We start from the raw sequence: 23,809 nt of genomic DNA, 5'->3' as shown, positions 1-23,809 counted from the left end.
ATATATTGTTAAATTTTAATGTCACATTACACCCATAGGTAAAAAATTTTTCATACCTTAATATGTATAAATATTTATAAACATACATAAATATTCATAAATACGTATAATCATATACATATGTATAAAATATGTCCATACATGTTCATACATCCTTCTTTCTTTTGTAAAATTACTTTTTAATTTAATAGTAATGTGAAAATATAAAAAGTAATTAAAGGTATAATTTTCGCATCGTTCGTTTTAGAAAAAAACAAGTTTGGAAAAATGTTAAAAAGAAATTGCTCATACTCAATTATGCATAATTTTATAATTATACATAAGTTATTTTTTTACATTTCTTCAAATTAATTATTTCTTAATTTTTTCTAAAATAAATAGTGTGAAAATTACCTTTTTAATCATTTTTAACGTTTTCACATTACTATTGTTATTTCTATTATATTAAAAGTTTTTACAGAAGAAAGAAAAATGTATGAACATGCATGGACATATTTCATATAAAATTATGTACGTTTATGAATATTTATGTATGTTTATACATATTTATACATATTCATGAATGAAAATTTTTTTACCGGGCAATTAGGATTATTTCTAATTATTGCAATATGTCGCCACTGCTTTTACTCTATATCTCGTTAATGTTATTATTATAATAGAATAAAACTATTTAACTCAGGAAAAAACTATTCATTTTAGTTCAAATTTTTTCACTAATTGAAAATTCGTACGTTAGTGTAATTTCTTTAATACTAAGTAATTCAAGTTCGCGCGGGTTTGATAATAAGTAATTTAATCTCAGAAACATAATAAAAAATTGTTTTGATGGTCGTTTTTAGCACTTGTTTTATATTAAAATAATTCATCGTGACACACTTGAAAATTAAAACAAAGAAAAATAAAATATTCGTTTTTTAAATAGTTGTAAAATATACTTAAAATCATTTCAAAAGTATTTTTTAAATATACGAAAACAAGATATTAAAAAAATATAAAGTAGAGATTATGAAAAATAATTAGAATAAATAATTAAAATAAATGAAATTTTAATATCATAAGATAGAAAAATGTTTGTTACATAACACTTATAATAAGTATAACATACAGTCCTTGGCCACATTATTATGACCACATTATCTTTTTGCACTCTTCTATTTGGTTAAATTTTAAATATATATTATGATGAATTATTGAACAATTTTATGTCTAATCAATTATATTTTACTATAAAATACAGAAAACAAAATATGCAAAATAAATATAAATTGTCGTTAAATAATAACTTATATAAGTTAAACATAAGTTAAATAATAACTTTACTATTACTTACCGTTATATTAATATTAACCGTTAATCAATTATATTTTACTATAAAATACAGAAAACAAAATATGCAAAATAAATATAAATTGTCGTTAAATAATAACTTATGTGTTTAACTTATTTATTTATGCTTTATTAACATGTCTAACGACAATTTATATTTATTACTTACCGTTATATTTTATTAATATAACAATTTATCTACCATATAATCTTTCTACCACTTTTTATAAAAATTTGCCAACTTATCATAAAAATATCGTAAAATTCAACAGTGGTCATAATAATGTGGCCAGGGACGGTATAATAAATATTGTTTTAATATTTTTCCTATCTATCCTATCCTCATATATTCATTCAGGATTAAGTTTTATACAAGATGGTGCAAAAAGCAATACCTACATATATGTATAATATGTACTGTTTTCTAAGAAATTTCTTTTATTGTTTTACACTTATTTGCATACATCTTATTAATGGAATGATGACAAAAATTTTAATGTAGAGCATATAATTCATTAATCTCGCTCTTCTGTAAAAGACATTTTACGATTATTAATTCTTATAGTTTATCTTAATGCACTTACTTTAGCCTAATCTTTTACAACTTATCCATACGTAGTAACTGGATTTTATACCAGTTAAAGTAGTAACATGATGTAAGATCCAATATACATTTTATCAAGAAATATAAGAATTTTATACATACATATATATATATATATCGTAATTATTTTAAAATCGCGTTCAAAGTTTTGTGTCACTTAAAATATTTAATTTTGAAATAATAAATTTTATACAAAAAATGATTCTAATAATTTATAAAATACAAAGAGATACGTTTATTGATGCACACAGAAAAATATCAATCTCTACTGCTAAGAAAAGTGATTATATTAAATTTATTTTCTTTCTTTTATGTAATGGTTATTTTTAACAAAGAATATTTTTTTGATAATAATCTTAAAATATACTTACAAAATTTTAGAAAAACTCATTATTACGTACTCAAATCAAGAATTTATTTTCTTTTGATGAATATTATAAAATTGATCGAAGAAACAAACTTTTCATAATGAATATATCAAATTTGTTTTAATTTAATAAACTTGATTGAAGTATATTAAACTTTTTTTTGTGCTAGGATTCAGAATATATTTTAAATAAATTTAATACTTCTGATGAAATTATGATAAATTTTCGAATATATAAATTTTTGAAATACTTGAAATAAATTATTATTACTTGCATAGAGTAATTGTTACTTGCGTATTTTTCTGTGTGTGTGTGCGTGAGGGAAAATTATCCTTTTCGGATCTTGCATCATTCATCTGAATTTTTCATCTCCGCATGTTTTGAGATGAGATTCAGCAACGAATCGTTCGAATCGTTAAAAAACACGCCCTTGAATTTTATCAGATGATATCGATTTAGTAATTTTCAGTTATTTATTTTTAAATTAAAGTTTTGTTGATTACATTATAAAGTTCATATTAAGAAATTTAATCTAGTTTCGTAATATTTGAAATTAAAACGTTGTTAACGTAAAGATTTTTTAATTAAGATTTATTTTCGAATATTTATATTTTTAATTTTGAATAAACGCGAATAGAAAATAAACGCGAAATTTATTTGTATATTACTAGAGTTATTATTATTATTATTGTTATTGATAATTGGTCAGATTAATATTTAGTCAATTTCATTAATATGATAGCCCCTTCGTGACGCATCGTAAAATCTCAAGCATAAGCGTAAAATCTTACGCTTATTGCTGGCGATGTTAGTCGGCAGCAGTCGGCAGCAAAAAGTTTCTGGCATATGAAGCCAGAGTATTGGCCAGGTGCAACGAAAGGTGAGATCGATCTGGCCAGAAGAAAGAAGAGGATCCATTCGAGGTAGATTGGTGTGTAACTATATTGGTGTGTAACACCAATATAGTTTTTAAAAGGTAAATTGAATATTTGGGAGGGTAATTTTCTCGCAAATTGCGAGTTCTTATATTCTTTGAACTATTTAAAATACAAAAAAAATTATCAAACAACAGCCCATTGAGCAGAATGTCTAAAATCTAAGATAACATTAAGATATCTTTAATGGGCCTTCTACAATAAACCATTAGTGTTAAACCAGTTTGAAGCTGGAAATTGACTAATTACAGTCGTCAATTTTTAGCTTCTGACTTCTGATTTATGACTAATGACTTATTGTAGAAGGCCCATAAGGGTTCTTTATGAGAAGAAATATCTTTACGATATTTCATAAAGAATTCTTAAAGATATCTTAATGTTATCTTATGCGTCGATTTTAGACATTCTGCTCATTGGGAGGGCTAATGAAAGGCAGCGCGGGTAATCAAGCGCTGTTTTGTAGATTAGAAGTTTGGTAGATTAAAAAATCTACAAAACTTGCGCTTGATTATCCGCGCTGACTCGCATTAGCTCTGTTATTTGTCAATTTTTTTGTATTTTAGAGATTGAAAGGCTGTTTTTATTATTATAGACTGCGTTTAGTAGAGAAAGCAGCTTTGCAATTGTTGTAAAATTCTTCAATGTGATTAGTTTATACATTTAAACCCATGAGGAATCAAAAGTAAGAACTAATCATATTGAAGAATTTTACAACAGTTGAAAAGTTAGATTTTGCTGAATGCAGCCATTAACGTATTAAATTCGCGGTGTTTTTGCACATTTATGAGGTAATGTAGGAATACGCGAATGGGGATAGATATACCCGAATAGGCACTAATAAATGAAAATTCGGGTAGGTAGGACAATAAATATGGATAAGTAAGGACTGTGTAGGTAGAACGATAGATATGGATAGATAGAAATAAACAGATTACATGTACATATTTGATAATTGGAAAGGAGGGATTAAGAATTGAATAAAATTTTAAATTAATTTTAAGTTTTATTTAATTATCAGTATTCCGTTCCAATTATCAAATATGAAAATAAATCAAATTAATTTCAAATTTTATTAAATTTTCAGCTATCCTAAAATTAAATTTTTTTGTAAAATTCTTTACTCGTACAAATTATGTAAAGCGTTAATATTGTAATTAATTTTATTGTAATCAAATGTATGTATAATAGTATTTAAGTACGTAATATAAAATTTATGTAAACTAGTCCAGATAAATGCTTACTTTTGTAATTTGCACGCGAAAGTATACGCGAATTTTGTGTTATAATATACATTTTGTATACGAGATAGCTTATACATAGAAGCAAAAATGTTGTAAACATGTATAAGCAATTTATATATTTTATATTTTATATTAAAAAGATTTAAGTCTATTTTTTGTATTGTATTATATTTTATTATATTGTATTGTCTGATTACTTTGTATATTATAATTCTTTCTTTATGTTGTTTTTATTTTGGTATCAAATAAATATATTGTATGAAAATATTGAATTCGTATGTAATAAGACATAAAGATATTCAAATCCAGCAAACCTCAAATTACACGTAACGTACCTCTTACAATTAATTGTAATTTGTCATAAGAATATAACTGTAATATATTACGTATATTATACTATAATTATGTTATATGCAACTTGGTGTTTGCTGAAAAAAAGAGGACCGCCGTTAAAAATTGGCGGGGGTGGTGGAGGGCCTCTACAGGTTGATTCTTTTTTTATTCATTTAAATTTTTTTGACAACTTCAAATTAAATGTAGTTTGCTTACAATTAGAAAAATTTCAACTTTATTCAAATTGCAAATTGCAATATGATAAAGTAGCATATTGATTGGTTCGCCATGTTTCAGGAATTCCCATCCTATATTTGAATACCTATATATTTGTGTTACTTTTAAATTTCAACAATATAATTAAAATTAGATATTTTAAAGGTATTAACAAATAAATTTCTTACATTACATATCGGCTTTGAATGATGAAAGCTCTGCTTTTTTGCACGTGACGATACAAAGCAGAGTTCTTATTAGATATCGTCGCTCATCTGTCGTCGTATCCATGAGTGTGCAATAGGCATTAAGGCCGGTATTCACAGTCGGTTCTTATTAAGACTATCTTAAGTAATGTCCTAAGATGCTAATACGGCTTTCTGATCGGTTCATGACATCTTAAGATTGTATTTAAAATTGTACTTAAGGTAGAGAAAAACTTGAATCTCTATTAATTTGATAGATTTTAGTTATTTCATCGATTTCAGCGATTTATTTCCATCAGGAACACCGCAAAAAAATGGACATTGTTATGTAGTTTACATCCACTTCTTCAGAGGGCAGTAGTCCGCGGCGGCATTTTGCGGTTACAGAAAAAAGTCCCTCACATCCTCTCTCAGGTTTCTCTCTGATTACGAAATTATTGTACTGTATATTTGTTTATGTTCGAATAAATCAAAATCATATTGAATCCAATGAATCCTGTTCATCTCTTTTTGCCTTAAATTTTGTAAATAATATAATAATAATGCAATTGATGAATACCAGAGTCTACACATAGAGAAAGATTCCGGACTTGTTGATAGAGTCAGAGTCGAGGTTTTCAATAATTACAAGCTACGGATAACAGATGTCACTTTCTTACCTAAAAAAAAAGGCAGACATGGGCTGTGTAGTGTGCTCCAAAATTCATTGAAAGTGCTAAAAATTTAGTTTATGTGACGTGTACTATACATTTTCAGCACTGGCAGTGAATTTTGGAACACAGCCATACTTACATTCAAATAAAATTTTATATCAAATTTACAGAGAATGGAAAGTTAGATACTTTTTAAAAGTAATTAGTTACTTGTTACCGAGCCAAAAAGGCTGTGGTCCAAAATTCACTGCCAGCGCTAAAAATGTATAGTATATGTAACGTAAACTGTACATTTTCAGCGCTGGCAGTGAATTTGAAACATAAGGATAGTAACTGGTTACCGTTACTGATTCTCAAAAGTAACTCGTTACCGTTATCGTTACTTAAAAAGTAGATAACAATTCGTTATTTTTCCGTTACTATTCTTTAATGCTGAAATAATAAGATCAGCACTAAAAAATTTTGCGATATTATTTGTTTAAATATTAATAAAAGCGATAAATATTAATGACATTAGACCGATATGTGAAAACATAACTAAGAACTTTCGATTAATTAAAACATGTTTAATTAATGTTTTAAACATGTTTTTTTAATACTGTTTAAGACATATATATTTAAACCATTAAAAACATGTTTAAAAAATACAATGTTTGGTCTTTAAAAAAAAACATTATTTTTTGTCAACTCTGACTTTATTGCATAAATAGATTTTTCCAGATTGAGCTTCAAGAAATTGATCTTTTTAATATGATCTCTCTAGTGAATCGATCCAAGTTGCTGCGATTTGAGATCGATTCAAATATTGATCTTCAATATATGAATTCCTGATCTTAAGACTGTGCTAAAATCGTCTTAAATATAAGAACGTATTTATTCGTCTTAAATATAAGAACGTATTATTATTGTATGTATAAATATTGGACTTATGGTCTACGTGATGCTACAAATGCTTTGCATTCTTTTATTAGTCAGTAAAATTCTTTCTTATTATTATTGGTCAATCGAATGCTTCAAAGTGTTTGTAATAATGCTTTGACCACATCACTTGATTACCAAATCTAAACAAATGTGTTTTCTGTTTGTATTAACAAATAGAAAACAGATTTTGCAAAGAGTAGGTATATTACAAACTTTGTCGACTGAATAAAAATTTAATAGAATTTACAATCTGGTGGCAGATAGAGTGCAAAAACCAATTCTAATATTTTGTGTTCATCTAAATAATAAACATTCTATTTAAATATTTACGAAATAGCAGATTTTGATTGATTTTTGTTGGTAATCTGTCATTATATTGGCAGTCTTTGGCTAGCAGAACATAAATTTCATGCGGGTACACATGCGGGATCTACAATTCAACAACCAATTAGTAACGGTAACGTCTACTATTGATGTTCTGATTGTTCGCTGTCACGCTTTTGCGACTTTAAAATGATCAGTTAGCAACCGATTCAAGTCAATCTGCTGCAATAATATTCTGCTGGCAAGTTGCTAGCATACTGTTAACACTTTGCTCATTAGGATAATTTTATCAAACGGCGATCAGCTATAAATCTTTCTTGTAAATTGATCACAATATTTTATCAAAGGGGAAAAGTTTTCATTCTGGCTTTTATCATTTAGAACGAGGTTAACAAGACTACTTAGGGTCTACGATCCTCGTTAGATTCATAGTCGTGGCAACGTTGTAACGTTCGCGAAACAAATGATTCCGCGCGATCCGATGATCGCGCAACAATTAGCGTGAAATACCGGCCGGCAACTGATTATTACTAACGAGGGCAAAATTATCAAGGTTTCATGTTGAATAAAGGTACTCATGTAAGGGCACGATGAAGTACTATACAGAAGCGGATGTCGGATGAGAGAGAAAGAGAAAGAAAAAGAGAGGAGAGAGAGAGAGAGGGAGAGTCGCGCTCATCGCCAAGCTACCCTGTGTTGGACATCCCATTAATCGGAGCCCCTATATTTATGTAAATTTACGCGCACTTCGCGCATGGCCTACGACAATGTGCGAGTTGCATCGAGCCATTCCCGTTTACAGGCCCTATGATGCCCCTAACGCATAACTGCGATCAACTATAATATCCGGCGGCAACGCCATTAGTAAATAAGGTGTAGTAATTACGCCGCGAAGGAGAGAGCGAACGAGAAAGAAAGAGAGAGAGGGGGGAGAGAGAGAATCAAGGGAGACTTAATAATGAGCAATTAAAGCGCAAGCTGCGCGGAGGAAATATTTTATTTTTTTTTCCGTGCTTCTTTCCCCCAAGCAAATGTATGTAAAACCGATAGACTTCTATTTTACACTTTTTATACCCGTAACTTTATATTTAAAACTTTTTATGGAATGTTTTTACACTTAAATATGTTTTGACCTAAAATTGTTCTTAAAATATATAAAATTACGAGGATTATCTAGATCTAGGATATAGGAATTAAGATATCGGATATCCTAATAGGATAGGAATTAGGACATAGGATTATTCGAATAATTTGAATATACAGAATCATCTGAATAATATATAAAATTGCAAAGATTAAGTAGGATTACATCAAAATATAAAAAAACTTTTCAAATTATATATTTTTCATTTACATTAAGTAAAAGTTGATACTCTATTATATTATATATCGTTTAAGTGTACTCTTGAAGGCAACAATATAGAATTAGCAATATTGCTTTCCTCGATTGATAAGACCGTTATTTCTTGACTTCGAATTATCACATAAATCGTACTTTATTATTTAAATATATCCTCATATATCCTGCTGTGGCTGCGAAAGAATAAAAGAAAAAATATCCATGAGAAGTCCGGGTATAAAAGAGCGAAATAAAATTCTTCTGATTGGTTAACTCCTACTTTATTTTTTCAATATTGTTCCTTTCGGCTATTTCTTTCTCCACTTGGGATGCACCTTTAAAATTATTCTTAAGACAATCTTAAATAACAATAAATACTAATTATGTCATAAATAGATTCAAAATAAAAAAAGTAACGACGAAAGTAATCATCAAATTCATTACCTACCGAAAAAATATAACTACGTTATAGTTAACTACGTTATAGCTACCAAATAAAAATTAACATTATCAGACCGTTATATAAAAAAAAGTAACTTGTAACGAGATAACGGCGTTACAAATAACTAGTTACTTCCTTGATAAAGACACACATAAAATGCGATTGGATAATTTTCTTTACACATTCATTAACGCGGCTATGCAAATTTGTTTGAATATTATAGATTCTAAAGATGGTTCCACAGACAATACAGTCAATGTACGTCAATTTTACGCACATTCGCTAAATATTGACCTACTGTTTAAGTTTTTTTGTGGGCAATAGCCTTAATTCCGGGAGAAAAGCACGATGTCTATAATAGCGAAATAATATCGCGTGAAAAAACGGTAGCCAACGATACATTCTTTCATTTAACGGAAGACTTTCTCTTGTTAATGGAGAGATGTGCGAATAGAGTTTCGAAGACCGCGAAAACCTATGTGTCTTTACGTTCGAGAGCTAGCTGTTATTGGACATAAAAGGAAGTTCGGAAATGAGAGGAACAAACAAAGGCACGTCTTATTGCAAATCTGAGATATGTTTCGTCCAAGGATCGTTATAGATTTAGCTCAACATGACGTAAAATAGATAAAACGTGTTGAATTTACAGATATACATGTTTCATGTCTTTCTTATGTTCAATTTATCGAAAGAGTTAAGGTGAGTGTTTATAATCTGCATATTTATGATACTCTTTCAATAGATTTACAAATCGCGTGCTCTCTCTACAATCTATAAATAGATAGAATCATATATTACATGTATCGGATTTTTTCCGTAGCTCTGATACGAAACAAGCTATGAGAAAGTATTCTGATTGTACTATATATGGTTCCCAGCCGTACTTTTTTAACAGTATATAAATCTTTTTGAGGTCGTAAAACTTTTGGTCAATAATTAAAGTTTTATATTTATAAACTTATTAATAAGAATTGTTAATAAATATTATATTGTAGAAATTTTATTTTATTAAATTCTCACATTTAAAGTAGGTATAGAATAATTATACCCCCTTCTTTCATCTCAAAATCATCTTTTTTAAAAAGTATATATATAGTTTATATGTATATATATTTATTTATTTACTCTTTTTTGTGATTCAGATATGGTAATCTCAAATTCTCCTAGATTATACCGACAAGAGGTACAAACAAAATGCATTCTGTGATTATGTATCAATTAAAACTCAGCTGGTTATCGTAATTGAATTTCTAAGTATCTCAATTAATTAAAATGTTCGTTAGATTTAATTGTATATAAGTATCTAATTTATATCTTTATGGTTGAAACTACCAGAATCTTTGAATCAATTAGATTTTATCTATTAAAGGAACATTCCGAACATATTGTTCGTTTCTTCATTGAAAAAAGTCTGGTTGCAGAAGATTCAACTAAAATAAAGATACAAATCAAATATTTATAGGCAATCCGATAATTCATACTCACTCTCTTGGAATCATTTTATTTTATTATTGTTTATTAAAATTAAACAAGAACAAATAATGCTGAATTCGAATTTATCAAATATTCTAGTCAATATAACCAGAAATTCAATTACACGGCAATCAGAATTTGATTGCTATGATTAAAATGCATTTTGTACCACTTGTTGGTACAATCAGACCATTTTTCTCAATATTGCGCGGCAATGAATTTTCAAATTTTTTCGTTTATTGGCCAGCCTCACGCGAGCCAATCGACGCGAGCCGTTAATATCACGTGATCCGATTTTCGAGTAGAAATTGCGCTTCCATCCCCGCAGTCGCTTCGCGTCGTTTCGCTTGTCATGATTGTTTTTGACGATCGTGCGCTAAATTTCATAAAAGTCTTCTGCGATGTAAACGGGGCTTACAACGACCCCCTCGATCGAAGTGGAGACGCGATCGCGGTAAAGACGCATTCGTGTACGCAGTGAATCCGCCCGCCTCGCGTCGTTGTGCACATACATACATACATACAAACATACGCTCGCTATTCGCGGGCGAGCGAGCGGTACACTCTCGCGGTGAATCGAACTTAAGGGCGTCATGAAGTGGGGTGCGGACGGTCGCGAGCGCGCGCGCGCGCGCTGAGAGCGAGCGAAAGAAGGAGAGGGGGGAGCCCGCGAGACGGAGGGTCAAAAAATGCGAGGCTGCGCGCGCAGCCGCTTTGTCTCTTCCGTCAAGTAGTGGCTCGGCGGTGCGGTGGGGGGCGCTCGGAACCACGAGGGGGCCACCAAGGGTCCGCGAGCGGACCATGGCGGAGCAGCGGCAAACTGCATCCTCTCAGTCGGCCGCTGAACCCGCGCGCCGTACGGTTGGTACGCGTGCGTTTACCCGCGCTCGACCGTCCGTCCGTCCATCCGTTCGAACGTTCGTTCGTTTCGCGCACTGTACGCCGTCTTTCGCTGTATCGTCTTCTTCCGACTGCCGTCGCGAGCGAGTCCGACGCGTGCAAGTGATATCCGCACGATTTTCCTCTGTTATTCTTCCCCGGAGCTGTTTGCAGTGCCTACCCCCGACCGTCCAACAGCGGTGTTCCATCCGAGGGGAAAGCGGCGGGGTCAATCGTGGGTGCTACTTCACCCGGCGAGAGTCTACAAGATCTACCCTTTTGGATTTTTCGGGATCGTCTCTCACGCTGGTGAATCGTCCTCGTACGCGGTCAACGCGAATCTTTCCTGCACATGGTGAGTACGCTACGAACAGTACTGAATGCCGCATTGACCGGCAGTTGTCTCGCGAAACGGCCACCCTCGCTCGGCTGGTGACTCACGGGGGTGGATTGAAAGGGATGAGAGTGGAGGCAGGGCTTATTATTCCCGCGAGAGAGTACCGTTATCTCCTCGCCAAAGTCGAATAGCAAATACATCGATATTCTAGTCGAGGGGAAGAGGAATGAAGTTGTCTCTAATGTCCGTTTTTTTTTTATCAACGTAGATTAACTTTAATTTTTAATATTTTCCTTTAGTTCTAAGAATTCGAAAAAAATAAGTCGTAATTAAAGTCAATCTAGATTGGTAAAAATGGACATAAGAGCGAATGGAACGTTTTGGATTTGAAAGTTTCTATGCACTTGTTTCTTCAATTTGAATTTCATGGAATGGTGAGAGAGATATCTTTGATCGTCGGAAAGCGACGATCGATATGAAGGAATGAACGTGATTTCCAATATGGCTCCTAATAGATGTTTTGTCCTTGCGAAAGATTGGGGCACGCTCGAATTTCGAGCTGCATCGAATGAATTGACGTTTATGTCGATATTATCGGGTCACGGATACGATTTTCTATGCAGGTGCGACCATTGTAATCCGAGCATTCGTTTGAGCAAAGCAGACAAGTTATACTTTCTTCTCCGTAATGCCCATTTGGGAAACCACTGTGGTTATTTTATTACCAGGAAGATATACTGCCTATTGTATAAATAAAAGAATTTATTATATACGTGTTTATATGTAACAGGAAATATACCAAAGTAACCATTGATTTTTCGATCAAATAATCAAACAAATTGAATCTGACGAAATCTAGTTTAACGCCTGTTTCTACCATGTAATTTAATTTTAATCTCGGTTCGACTAACTCTTCACCTTTTCTAGTTCCAAGAATTAGGAAAAGATGAAGAGTAAGTTGAGATTAAAGTTAATTTACTTTAATGGTAGAAACGGGTATAATAGAAACATGTAGGTTAGGTTAGGTTTTTACCATTCATCGAGAAAGTATACAAAGGTACAAGAATATATGAAGATGTATGCCATACATTTTTCTCAAAAAATGTATTTTGTATAAACTTTGTGATACTCGTTGTGTCAGGAACTATAAATAAAATCGTGTCGCGCGTGAAATCTGTATCTTCTTTTCGGAATAATCTTTCCTGACGTTTATTAGACAGGGAACGTCATTTTCAAATTTAAACTGCATTTTAGTGCGATCAACTCTGAATTGTCGTCGACCGCACTTGAAGCGTGATTCGTTTTTTTTTCTCTTTTTGCAGAAATCAATTCTTGCCGCCGCAAAGGCACGCTATATATATCTAACTCATAGATGTCTTTTCTCATTACGGATCCTTTGGCCTCAAGGCAATTTTTCTTTGCTTCAAAAAAGATCATAATTTATTGCAACTTCGAAGTTGAAACATGATACATTTTGTAATTAATTTTTAATTTATGATTCTATTAACCTTTAAGTAGATAGATATATCCTCAGACAAGCAATTTTTATCTTTATAGTTATACTTTTTAATAATATATATATATATATAGTTAAATTAATTTTATTTATACTTTCATGCGATAGAAGAATATAAATGTAATAAACTTTAAGACTTCTGGGCTTTTTTCATTTTCCTTTTCCAGGACGAGACCTTTATAAACTTGGCACCTGGCTTTTTATAAATTAAATTTTTTTTATTAAAAAATGATAATATTTTGTTTGTAGTAACAATAATTTCGTTTGTAGTTTCATGTATAATTTATTATAAAAAGTGGGATGCCAAGTTCAAAAGGTCTCGTCCTGGAAAAGGAAAATAAAAAAAAATCCAGAAGTCTAAAGTTTATTATTTTTCACAAAGGTCAGAACGAGGTTTTTGAGATAATGTACGTGGGATGCTGTAGCCACCTACCTGTTTAAAGGTTAATAAATTCAAAACGGATTGAAAAATATGATTTTATTATTATTTACAAGCCACTGAATTTTTTCGGTTTTTAAAATAAAATTTTTAGTTCACTTCGAAGTGATTTTTCTTCAGCTTCCGAAAAGCAATTTATCGCAAATTTTTAACAAACTACATTTAAAAAAATTTTTATCTTACAACTCTATTAAGGAATTAATGCGATATGATCTGAAAAATAGATATGCTTTCGTTATTTATTTTCTTTAAAGCTTGCATCTATTGAAAAATCCTGTTATCCTTTTGTTATTCTTTAAAGCTTATAGTTCGAAAAATTCTATATTTTCTTTTGATAATTTCAAATAGCTTTTGGCTAGTATAGTCAGTGACAATATTTTTGTTTGGTAAATAATCGTTCTAAATGGAACAAAAAATTCGTGATAAGAAGGAGATTTAGGACGTTTTGGGACATCGCGTATACTTCTAATAATAAAAGCTCTCAGAGTAACTCGCTAATGAGTACGCTGTGAAGAAAGGGAACGGCTGCGCTCGCCGGGTTTTCACACGTGCACGCCAACGCGAGCAAAAGTGACGCAACCGAGAGAAAAGTGCTCGCTATCGCGAATAAAGTCGAGAGTTTTTGATTCCGCGCGAGCCGTGCGCTTTGCATGCAATCTCGTGTTGTGGTGGCTCCGTTAATATCTGTCGTAATATTCGCAAGAACTTATTTTTACGGCCGATAATTCTTCGCTCGTCTGAAAGTCATTAGTTAGCAGTTAACGTTGAAGTCTCTGTTGAAACACTTTTAATAATAAAAGAAATACATTATCCGTCAGACAAAAATCGTATCTCCATCTTTAAACAGCCGTACGCTAATAAATGCGATAACGATCGCAGCGACGCATAATTGTTATGCAATTATTATTGAGCGCCGTCGATGCGCTCGAATAAGCGTTTCCTTGTATTGATTTCGCCGAGAAAGTCATCCTGTATCGATGATCGACGATCGTGCGTGACGTAACGCGACATTTTCGAGTTTTTCGCTTCCTCCGTGAACGCGACCGGTTTTCCTACGATCGCGCGCGGTTTAGCTGAGATTTTTCGACGGCCAGATGCGTGAGTATCAAGTGTATCATGTAAATGGAGAAACAAGAGGGTCGCGCGCGTTGAATAGCAATACTCCTCGGTGGTTCGTTCTCGAGTGCACAAAATTGTGCGTGTCTCACATGATATAATCATAAGTGATACTAACAAGTTTCACAACTGTCCGGAACTGATTTGATTCTCCATAAAATATGTTGTTAAATACGAAAATCTAAGAAACACGTATTTTCTTATACGTGCGCTAACTCATGTTTAAGGGGTGAAACACCCCTTCGAAGAAAAACGGTATTTCTATTTCGAGTTGAATACCGTCGGAAGTATAAAAGATGGAAAAAAATTTTTTAAACAAAAGTTGTACGATTTCAAGAGTACTTCAATGTTGTGAAAAAAATTAAAAAAATTTTTTATTAATTAAAAAAATTAAAAATTTTTTTTTACAACATTGAAGTACTCTTGAAATCGTACAACTTTTGTTAAAAAAATTTTTTTCCATCTTTTATACTTCCGACGATATTCGGCTTGAAATAGGAATACGTTTTTCTTCAAAGGGGTGTTTCACCCCTTAAACATGAGTTAGCGCACGTATAAGAAAATACGTGTCTCTTAGATTTTCAGTGTTTAACAACATATTTCATGGAGAATCAAATCGATTCCGGACAGTTGTGAAACTTCCCTTGTAAGAATGGGATTAACATAATACGAACTGTAGCTGCAATACTGTATGTCACGCGCGATGAGTGCATACGCCGTTTTATCATGCGACTTTCCTTCCCCTCCTGTACGTCGTTACTTCCTCCGGATGAGATATACAATGGAAAAAAGGGCAAATTATAGGCTGTACTACGTCTTTATATGCGTATAGAGTCTTCATCGGAACGTATCTTCAGGAAGTAAGGCTCAACTGGCGTACGTTGACACTGACATTTTCAACTTTTTCCTCTCGCATGTATTATTTCTCACAGGGAACAATAATTTTTATATATTTACAATGTTGTGTGCTATGATATTGAATAAGATTTTTTTTATTCTTAGAATTTTAAATAATTAAAGCATATTTACATTTTGATAATCAAATGTTGTTACAACGGAAGACTCAACGTTGTCGCAAAGCAATTCGTGCTTCCTTCCGTTTAAATCTTGATAACATAAGTCATCAATAACCGCAATCTGGCGTAATTGCCGTAATTGCTATAACATTCCCATCGCGGGGAAAGCTACTGTCCGCGCACTTTAGTCCATAATTAAAGGCGAAGTTGCGTTTTCACGTTCTTAAGTGTTAACAGCGGCAATTATCCATAATCGCGGTTTATGACTATAATCACAACATTCCCATATATTCAGATTGATACCTCATGGGTCCTTAATTGAAAACGACGTGTGTTCGAAATTACATTTAATCGTATAACGTTGTCATCGCGGAATATCTAGGGAAGGACTTTCACGACATCGTAGTTTGATTTCAGAATCGCTCGAGAGGAGCGCGAACCGCCAAGTTATGCCAACTCCCGACATTAGTGTCGCAGTACGACAATCGATCTTTCCGGCTAACCCGACTACCGCAAAGCTTCCGCTGTGGAAAATCCCACTTCGCGTCTATTAACCCTTGGAATCTTGATAACTGTCACGTAAAACGTACGAAATTAAAGATAAATTAAAAAAATAAATTTAGGAAACAATATTAAAAGATATAACAACTTTAAATGTACATTATATTTTTTTATATATTCTGTGTAAAATTTGTATTAACAATGGAATATATTATGTATATTTTTAATTATCATTATTATATATATATATATTTATTAATATTATGTTATATTCATTGATATTAATTGTTATTACATATTATTTAATAAACAGGAATGGCGGGTTTATTTAAGGAAAAAAAACTTATATTCTAGTAGTGTCCGCCACGTCATAATACTAGACTCGACTTAATATAAAAGTGCGACATACATGTACAGATATTCGGAACGATAAAAAACGGTGTCCTTTAAGGTCGCCAAGCGCAATTATATCCAAACGAGCTCTATCTAATGATACTTAATAATATCCTTTGCTTTATCCGAGCAACTTTCATTTACGTATACGTTCGCGTTTACACATTGAGCACATGTTCACAGTAAAGGGCGATTGTTCGTCCGGCGATTCGACGCGGAACTTCACTATACTTCTTGCTACCCTTCAATCCGTATTTTCCATTCGCACTTAAATCCATCTAACGGTACATTTAATGATCCTATTTTTATACTTTGTGATATGAATGTTATATTCAAATGGAGAAACCGGCGAGAAAAACGAGTTTTTCTCGTATCCCGCTGGCTAATAAACGAGATTAAAAAAAAATCACGGACACGCTGATTTAAGATTTTGCGCACGCCGATGAGAGGTATTGATGTTTGCGCGGCTTTATTGATTGGTCCTTGAAACCACGTGTGTGTTACCAGGCGAGGCGTCGCCGTGATTGTACGGTGAGGAAGTAATTCTCGTTTCCAGCGTTTCCCTTTTTTCTCTCCTTTTGTTGCCGCGCGCACAAATTCGGGCTCTGACTTCAGCCTCTTTTCTCGTAAATCATCACCACGGTAAAGTTGCCGCTATTGCTTCTGAAAACATCCCGGTGCCACGATCGCATTAACTGTGCCTCGCAAAAGCATCACGCTGCGCTCGTACGTTTTATACCGATAGCCAGGGATTCGCAATTTATTTGCCTTCAACGTGTCGAGTAGCTTTCATATTACAGAGAGTAGTGTTGTTTACACGTAGCATCTTTTTTTTATTCTCTCGTTAGTTATCACCGGTTCTGTTATTTAAATGATTAAAAGATCTAAACACATAAAGATTCGTGAAAACGAAATTACAAAATTAAAATGCAAATCGGGCTAATAAAAGTCTAGCGTGGGCGATAATACGCAGTTATATTGTATAACATAATAAATCAATACATAAAAATAAGCTTTTTTATGTATTGATTTATTATTTTATACGATATAACTGCGCACTGTTGACCGCGCTAGACTCTTTTAGCTCTGTTTTTATTTTAATTTTGTACACTGAAAAAATTCTAGTTGAGATATTATTTCTGGTAAAATCTCCTAGAATTCTTATTTTTATCAAAATAATTATATCAGTCAGAATTCTAATTATCTCAATTAGAATTTTAATAGATTTAACCAGAAAATTCTGATTCATCCATTTTCCACCAGAATTATTAATTAATCCAACTAGACCATTTTCCTCAGTGATAGTTAAAATATTTCTCTATTAATTTTTTATTGAAACTTTTTGTTAAATAAATCTTTATCCAAAGAAAATCAATTGTTAGCCGAGAGACAAGACATAACTATTCTTATTAAATAATCTTTTTATCTAAAGAAAGCCAATTATTACACAAGAGACAAGCATAAGTATTTTTAAGGATACTTTCTGTCCACCAAGATCATATTTATCACTTAAAAGCATTCAACGTGACAGTCATTAACCTTAGAGCTACAGACATAATAGTTTACTAGGTTTACATGGGACACTAGTAGTATATTTATTCCGTGTTTCCGTTATCTCTCACACAGTAGAGCTGTTTGTAACATCAGCTTACATCATCGACACGATCGTTTTCCGGACGTTTAAGGGCCCTCATTCTCTCGTTCCCCTCGAAAGCACTTTGGCCACCGGATAGTCGGATAAACCTTTTAAAACGTCAGCTCGACACGCCGGGATATTTCATATTCACGAGGGGAGGAGGCGATGCAAGCCTCAGGGGTGGACGCATCTTTTTCCGGATTTGTCACGGCGTTTCGATACGCCGGCCCTTAAAAGTTGCTACTCGGACGAGCGGGCACGTGAACACGCGCGCGGGCTTTTAATTGCCCATATTTTTAGCTCGGGTGTCCGGTTTGCCCGCGACGATAAATTTCTCCGCTCCCTGACTTCGGCGCGATCGCCGGTGTTCCTTCCCTTTCTCTGCCCTCCTACCGCCGTCGTCGTCATCGTCGTGAATCTTGTACCTGGGCCCTACACCTGAGAGAGTACACTCCAGGTTGCTTATAATCCAAAAGCGGAAAGAGAGAAGTTCGGAGGGAAGATACAAGAACCAAGAGGAAAAAATAAAACAATTATGTTTCGAATACGATGGCGCGTATTTGTAATAAAATACTGGCTCTGCCTGCTAGATAATTAATATACTTAATGGGTCGATGATGCGCCACAGGGAAATAACAAATGAGATACATCGCACAGTCTACTGTTAGCATGCGGTGCCGAGCTCTAACCGCATATAATATTAAACTAGTTTCAAACGTCATACAAGAACGTACAACCAGGAATGAAGACGTTAGCAATAAAAACGAATAAAATTTTAAGCGAATAATTGAGAGAGAGAGAGAGAGAGAGAGAGAGTTGAAGTTCCTCTTCATTACTTTACGAGATCGTTATTTCATACTGATTAACATGAAAATAATCACTCGAGATTATATATCAGGCAATCGTGTATTCTTGCTTTGTTAACTGGTAATTTTGGAGTAGTTCCTTCGCACAAGCCGTATCTGAAAGGTTAATATGTATCATTTTACGCGGATATTGGCCGATGGCGAACTTCGAACGAGAATGAAACGGTACAGTATACTTATTCGCCATACTTTCCGCATGATTGCATGAACGCTACAACGAAGCCGCAGAATTTTTTTCGCCGCGACGCGTTTCCACGTCTCGTTACCTCGTAACCCTCGCGGGACGCAGGAATCGGATCAGGATCATTAGGGAACAGCACAGCACAGCAGGAGGAGGAGGAGGCCGTATATTGTCGAGGCGTAACGGATCAGAGTGAAAGTCCGAGACACGATTCGCGCCGATCGTTCGCTCGCTCGCTCGCGAATCCGTTTCTCTTCGAAGAGGAGCCTTCGAAGGCGCGATATCGGGCACAACTCGAACGGATCCGAAATAGTCGTGAGCGCGTTCGCACCTCCCGGCCAGCCGGTGATACTTACGCAATTACGTTACGAGAGCGATATCCCTCTTTCTCTGTCTCCTTCTTTCTTCCTTTCCTCTCCAGGAAACTCGTCTCGCTCGGGCGCGCGTTCGTTTTCGCTTCTGTTTCGCTTCGACGAGAGGCGCGTGCGAGTGCGTTTCCGACCCGACTACTGGCCAACCACTTCGCGCCACTTAGGCGTTTTAGTTGTGGCGAAAGGGCCCTCACGATGTTTCAGCGGATTATTTTTATCGCCGAGATGCGATACCCTTTCGCTTTCAGCGATTCCAGATCTATGCAGAGAACACAAAATGTCACTTTTAAAGATTGAAAATTGAGCCACTCTCTGTCAAAACTGACTCAATTTTTATTCTTTAGAATGGGATTGCTATAAAACTGCAAATCAGGGAAATCAGGGGAATATCATGGAAATTGAAAACAGGGAAATGTGAGGAAATTCGAGGAATTTTATAAAATTTTCTGGGAAATAAAATAATAAGAGGTCTTTCTCATTCAGAAGCCTAAAAACTGACTGTTTTTTGGAAGTGGATTATAAACAAACTGTACAACCGATTTAGATGAAACTTTGATATTTGTTTTAAAAGAAGTTTTATCTTATAAATTGCAGAGTTAAAATGACACATTCCCCCTCTCCATCCCCCTCTCGTAGTCCATTGAATTGTGGCGTAAAAAAAAATATAAAAATCGTGGAAAGTTCCAGGCAGCCCTGTAATTAAAATATTTTAATAAATTTTTTTTACCAGTATTCTACATTGTTATACGCTAGTACTGAACCAACATGTAAGTTAAAATTAAAAAATTTAACAAAATTTGCGGCAAAATGAAAACTAAGTTTTGATTTTCAACATTTTTTTCGAGCACTCTAAAAAAAAGGGTTAAATTATTGATAAATGTAAACAAATTGTGGTTTATTAACTGTAAAAAAGTGTCAGTAATAATGGTGTAAAAATTTAAGTCAATCAGTCAAGCCCGTTTTTCAGGAAAGTTTCCCACGATTTTGAAAACATAGTTTTGAGAAAAACGGCTTTAAAGTTTTGAATTGATTTTCTGCGCATATATAATCCAAATGTGTTCTTGCCAATTGTTAATCCGTTATTCCAGGTTTACTTCTTTTCGTTGTCGCAACTTATTCTAAAAATCTCGAACAACACAATAGAATAGAAACCGATCTCTTAAAATGAGCATAATACACTCAGAAGTCAGTCCTCCGCTACCTGTTTTATTTTCGTCGTGTGTAACATTTCAGAAAATGATCAATATCTCAAAATCATATTTTTTTTTCATAATCCTTTTAGGAGTTAATTCTACACACATATAGGATTTAAAAAATGCAAAAAAATTGATTTTGTTTTACTCTTCCAATGAGAAAGACCTCTTTCTCTTCTTAAAACGAAATTTAATATGCGTACATCACACTTATGCAGTTTTGGAATACTATCAACTTAGCATTAAAATGGAAACGTAACATTAAAATGTCAGCAACATTAATAATATAATTTACATTGCTATGTTAAATTGCCTCCTTAATAAAATATTTGATATTGTATCCTGATTTAGAAAATCCTGATTTTCCTGAAGGGGAAAAATGCCAAAATACAAAAAGTTTTAAAATATTGAAAGCATCAGGGAAAATCATGAGATTGTCTGGAAATTAAAAAAAGGTTATGATACTTTGGGATAACAAATTTGTGGCAATCTTTAGAGTGAGATTTCACGCGTCTGTGAAGTTAGCACCCCAACATTGAAATTCCGTAGTTCTGATTAGAGTTCCACTCCAAAGAATTTAAAGAAAACATTCGACGTTTGCAAATAGTTAAAGTTGCGAATTGGAGCATCAGAAATTTATTATCCGGAGCTACGTTTTTGCAAAGAGTATTGCTCTCAATCGTTCGTTGTATCTCGCGGTCTTTCGTGATTATTTATTGGAAAATTGCATAAAGAACCTATGAGATACGACTGCGTAATAAGTGCCTGCGTATTATTTATTTCGAAAGTCTTTTAAGTGACGGAAGTGCATCCTACTCTACGTTCACGGAATTGCGACAGGCAGTTAATTGCTGAATCGAAATACGGGAGACAGCCGTGGCGATTCGTGATTCATAATGCCTACGTTTCGATTTCTATGTCAATGACGGGATAAACTTCTCTGTGCCAAATTGGACTAATTTGTGTAGGTTGACAAAGAGAGGGACCTTGTTCGAAATATTTTAATAGTATCTCTAGTCGATATTTAGCCCGGTTACAAAGCTCTTACAAAAATACCGAAAGAACTATTTAGAAATACAAGCGTGGGCATATGTATATCGATTAATATTATCTTGATATTGGTTCAGCTTGTATATAGGACATTTATCATTGACTTATACAAAATCGATGACATTGGAATAGAAGTTAAATATCGAAAATATCGATATTAATGAATTCTTTAACTGTCTGCAATCTAGATCTTTGTTAACACAAACGAAATTTCACTCTCAAATTGCAGAATCAGATACGTATGTAAATTTACACAGAAATATGTAAGTATTAAAATCCGCTTTGACTGAATATAGGAATTCTCTTATTTAATTAGATTTATTCTTATCGATTCAAATTCGTATGATATTATTTCGTTCTCAAATTTCATCCTAATTTTTGCCGAAATTTCAATTTTTATTAAATAAAGGTTTTAATTTCAGTTAAAGAAAGAGTTAAAGAACTATTTAGTAATACATTGTTAGGAGCAACATTAATCCAGTCTGTTGAATTAAACAACATTTTTGTTATTTTTAATTTCCATACGTGTTAAAATGTAAATCAATTTATTTCTGTGATTGAATTGCTTAGTTTCAAAGTAAACAGTGTCTAAATTAACATATGTACTTAAATAATAAACTAAATTTGAGTCAAATTTGGTACAATTTCTGGAATTAAATTATTTAACTCCATTGTTTTAATTAAATTAGGGAGTTATTAAGTAGCAGCAGTGACGACTTAAAAATAATTTAAATTGTGCATAATTTAACATCATGAATTTAACAGCGTGTAACAGAGATGTTGAAAAGTTACCTTGAATTTTGTTTTAATCGAGAACAATAAAAAAATTTGGGATGGACAAAAAAGATCCAGATTGTAGATGGAAGGTTAAGATATTCTCGTTATCTCTTTTCAGATTGTATTTATAACATAAAGAGATAAAAAGTCAGAGTTCATTTTAATCAGAGTTAATGCTAATGCTATGATCGATCAAAAGATTCTTTGTCGATCGGAGATAGCAAGGCCGAGTCTAGTTTGGATCCGGATTGGACCTGAGCTGAATTCTCGTGATAGCAATCTCATCTTCATCGAGAAAGTCCCTTGCTACGAGAAAGTCCCATAACTGCGTAAGCCGTGGCGAATGCCGCGTCGAAACAATGACCGGTATTCGGAGCGTGCATTTATTTAAATCGCGAAGAGAGGCAAGTGTTGCTCCTTGCGCGCCGAGTTCGCAGCGAAGAGGTTAAATATATCTGGCCTGGCCTAAGCGTTCCTCCTCCTATCCTCATTCCTTTCAAACGGCCGGTCTTTGCTAAGTCAGATTCGAGTGCAGCACTCTAGACGAGAACCGTGCGAGGGTCGTCCCGATGACGAATGATCGGCGAAGTTTCCAAGATTAGTTACGGGAAACTATTGCAAAGACCGTTCGTTCATAAATCTCGTGACTCACGGATTAGATAGACGGATCGCTTATCGCGAAGTCACGATGGAAAATGCCAGATTAAATATCTATATTAAATCATTTATGCACTATATAATTGCGGTATTTGTAAGATTTGTGTTGTTAATGCGTATTTACGGTCTGTTCTGCAAGCGCGGTTTAACTTTATTATTCAGCGTACCGTTGTCAATGACAATCTGATTAATTTATATAAATAGAACGGTTGATGGTTCAACGTTAATGCGTTTGTTGACAGAAAATTGCGATGTGTCATTGCGTAATTGATTATTTTGAAAATTCATTCGGTTAAAACATTATCGTAATTAATGCTGATAAGAGGAACAGCCGAAGGGGTGACTGTGCACACGACTGTGTGAAGCGCCGCCCAAGGAAAATATTTGGGCCGGAAATTATGCGCGATATTTTCGCACTCCAATAATAAACTAAAAGCTACGCTCACAGCGGATAGCGGACCAAACGAATAATGATCGTTAAATTGGAGCTGACGAGC

At 33.5% G+C, this 23,809-nt stretch overlaps 1 protein-coding gene across 2 annotated transcripts in view; it reads left to right on the top strand.

Annotated features, from left to right (window-relative positions):
• The first annotated feature begins 11,219 nt into the window (after positions 1–11,219).
• Positions 11,220–23,809, top strand: part of LOC108728987 (uncharacterized) — a 187,805-nt gene continuing 175,215 nt past the window's right edge. For both annotated transcript variants that reach the window (XM_018457859.1, XM_018457858.1), the window contains exon 1: positions 11,220–11,618. The gene's annotated coding sequence lies outside the window, so the exon portion shown is untranslated. The remainder of the gene's footprint in view (positions 11,619–23,809) is intronic.

Source organism: Mycetomoellerius zeteki, unplaced genomic scaffold (genome assembly GCF_001594055.1).
Source record: "Mycetomoellerius zeteki isolate Tzet28-1 unplaced genomic scaffold, Tzet1.0 scaffold69, whole genome shotgun sequence".
NCBI lineage: Eukaryota > Metazoa > Arthropoda > Insecta > Hymenoptera > Formicidae > Mycetomoellerius > Mycetomoellerius zeteki.
The sequence above is the reverse complement of the archived record's forward strand: the minus strand, read 5'-3'. Positions and strand labels throughout refer to the sequence as shown.